Source organism: Indicator indicator, chromosome 4, assembly GCF_027791375.1.
Source record: "Indicator indicator isolate 239-I01 chromosome 4, UM_Iind_1.1, whole genome shotgun sequence".
In the NCBI taxonomy this organism is placed as follows: Eukaryota; Metazoa; Chordata; class Aves; order Piciformes; family Indicatoridae; genus Indicator; species Indicator indicator.
In genome coordinates, this window is record NC_072013.1 from 12934868 (window position 1) to 12938475 (window position 3608).

Below are 3608 nucleotides of genomic sequence, written 5' to 3' on the forward strand. Positions count from 1 at the left end.
GCCTGAGGGAGATGAGGGCTCTGTAGCTTGGAGAAGAGGAGCCTGAGGGTGACCTCATTGCTGTAGATAAAGATGTGCAGGGGGAGTGCCCAGAGGCTGGAGCCAGGCTCTGCTGGGTGATGCCCAATGCCAGCACAAGGGGCAGTGGTGGAAGCTGAGGCATAGGAAGTTCCATGGAAACAGGAGGAAACATTTTTTCCCTGTGAGGGTGACAGAAGACTGGAACAGGCTGCCCAGGGGGGTTGTGGAGTCTCCCTCTCTGGAGGTATTCCAAACCCACCTGGATGTGTTCCTGTGTGACCTGCTCTAGGTGCTCCTGCTCTGGCAGGGGGGTTGGACTGGATGATCTCTTGAGGTGCCTTCCAGCCCCTAACATTCTGTGATTCCTTGCAACCCAAGCCCCCAGAAGGGCAGGGTGCTGTGAAGGTTGATGTTGTCTTGTGCCATGTACCCAGCACCCACACTGGGTTTCACACCTAGAAGTTAGAAGTTGATGTCCCATGCAGATTGTCTCAGGAGCCCAGCACTCTGTTCAGACCCATGACCATCACCAACACTCCTCCTCATTCTGTCCTTAACTATGTCCTGTCCCTCAAGCTCAGGCCCTTCCCCACAGTCCCAAACTGGACCTCTGTGGGAATGAGGGTGGGTTTCTTCCCCACTCCAGGTTTCATTTTAAGAATCTGTATCCTTTGAACACCTGGGTGTAGGTTCCAGTTCTCTCTTCTGCAGATGCAGTCCTACAGATGTTAGGGCTGGTGGCAAGGCCACATTCAGCTTGGTGGTCCAAGGTCACACTATGAACCCACAAGAGCAGCCCAACCACCACCAATTAGGTTCTGTGGGTCCTGCGTCTCCAAGCTTTCATGGGGAGACTGCTTCCAGGAAAAAAGGCCCTCTGAGGGGCTTGTGGATGACAAACACTATGCTCCCAACTACTCTACAGACCACCTTTTACAGATGAATAGTGTGGTGGGCTGTCCCCTGCTAGCAGCCAAGCACTCATGCTGATGGATCAGGATGAAACCAGCTTGATTGTGGAAAGAGGAGGAGGGACACAAACAAAATCCCCAAGCCATGCAAAGGCAACCACTCACCACCCCCAAAGGCAGATTGATGTCCAGACAGTTTCTGAGCAATGGCCACCCTGGGGGGTTGGCCCTCCCAAATTTCTTCTTCCTCTACCCCAGGTTCTTTTGCTGAACACAATCTTATACAGTAAAGACCATCCCTTTGGTCAGTTCAGGTCAGCTGCCCCAGCTGTATCTCTCTCCCAACTACTTGCTCACCCCCAGCTTACTTGCTGTTGCTCCACATAAAAGACGGCAGCAGAGAAGAACTGACAGCTGTGAGATTAAATACATAGCTTCTCACACGGTGACATTTTGCAGTGCATGACAAGAGCCCAAACACTGGGGCTCATTTCTTTCTGTAGGATACCATGCTCCTTCAGAGCTGCAATGTGGCTCAGAGTTTGAGTCACTGTGTTCTCAAAATATTAAGACAAAGGAGGAGAAATAGCTTTACAACACTGCCAGCACAGTTATGCATTGCTAATGTCATTCGGCATCTCTTAGCTTGAAAGAGAGGTTTGTTTCCCTCACTAGCATAAGAACAATAGAGGCTGAGGGCTAAATGCCTCTAAAAACAGCCTAACAAACAGAATGTGGCAACAGTTTGGGCTTTTGCAATGAGGCTGAGATCTTCCATTTCTGAACCAGAATCTGTCCTGGGCCCATTTGTTCTTCCCTCTCCTGTTTTGCCTTCCTTCTCCCTCCCTTCCCTGCCTGCAAGCAAAAGTTGATTGCTAAGCTGCTCTGATTTCAGCACCATCTCACATCCTAAGCTTAAGCTCTTCTCACTGATACTCCATTTTAATCCTTGCTCTGTCACCTTTCCCTAGCTATGGAGGACAAAGCTTACCTCAGGAGAAGAGCAGAACAGTACAAATGACAATAGAATAACTTTGCTGGGGACTGATACACACAGGCTGAAGGACAAGCTTAATTCCTTCTATTCATAGAAAGCAATGCATCCAGTTAAATTGTCATTATCTGGGGAAAGCCACGTTTGGGCTAACTGAAGTGTGGTGGAGATGAGTTATTGCTTCCTTTGGATGCAGTGTGTCACTTCAGACATGCCTTTGTGGTGCCCTTGGCTTGCAGAAGGGTTGTTAGCATACACAGTAACATACACCCCATGTGGTCCTTCTGGCAATCCACCCCTGAGCCACAGCTAAGAGCTCAGACAGACACAGAAGTGTGTTGCAGCTGCTGCCAATAAACTCCATTAACTGCATTCAGAGCCACTTGTATCTTGCCTTGAGTGAAGAAAAAAACCTTTTCTATGCTGGATAAACATGACAAGGATAATGGAGAGATGACCAAGTGTTTCTTATAGGAGTGCAATCCTCTGAGAGTAACACAGGGGTAGAATCACAGCACCACAGGATGTTAGGGGGTGGAAGGAAACTCTGGAGATCTTTGAGCCCAACCCCCCTGCCAGAGCAGGACCAGAGAATCCAGCACAGGTCACACAGGAACACATCCAGACAGGATCAACATCAGTACCATAATTCATCATTATTCATTAAAAAATGTGTGTGGAAACAGCTGTCACACTAAAAGAACAGCACCAGCACTCAGCACCAGAAATAGTGTCCTAAAAACTGTAGTTCTGAGACAGTATTGGTCACTAGAGGGAGGTGGGTGCTCCACAGGTGGGGTGTATGGCAGTGCAGGTGGCATGGGTGCCTCAGGCTGTGTATCCCAGTTTGGATACCAGGAGGCATAACCCAAACAACAGTGAAGAACCAAGTGCTAAGACCCATCAAACTTACTCATACTTACAGGAAAGCAATGAAGATCAATGTGATACACACTTATCAGCTCCTCACCTTCTGTGTTTTCTGTGAAGAGAACAGAAAGGGAAATAAACATGAGTACCATTCTTGATGTTCTTAAAGTCAAGAGGTGTGCCATTGCTGGTGCCTGGCTGATTGTACTGGGGGTGTCAGTCACTGCCTAAAACATCTTGCAGACGGGAAGCAGGCCAACAGAAGCAGGTTCCTAGCTGGCATGGGGCTTATACCTTTGATTGAAAGGGAGGAGAAGCAGAAAAGAAGCAGCTGTGTTAGGGGAAAAAAATGTTATGGGGAGAAGGAAACAGCAAAGAAACCCAAATGTTTATTATTTATTTAAAACTGACACACAATCCACATTGAAGTAGGCACAGACAAACAAATCTAACTGCCAATTTTACCACAGAAATACACCTTTAGTAAAAGCTTTGATACATTTGCAGGACTACTTTCCTGCATCCTGTTGGAGCTGCCCTACAGGAAATATGGTAGCATGAAACATAGAATCACAGAATTATTGAGGCTGGAAAAGACCTCTGAGATCATCCAGTCCAGCCTATGGTCCACCACCACCACATCAGCTAACCCATGCCACCAAGTGCCACATCCAAGCTTTTCTTAGAGACCTCCAGTGATGGTGACTCCACCACCTCCCTGGGCAGTCCATCCCAGTGCCCAAGCAGCCTTTCTGTGAGGAAGTGCTTCGTAAAACCCAACCTAAACCTCCCCTGGTGCAGCTTCAGGCCAT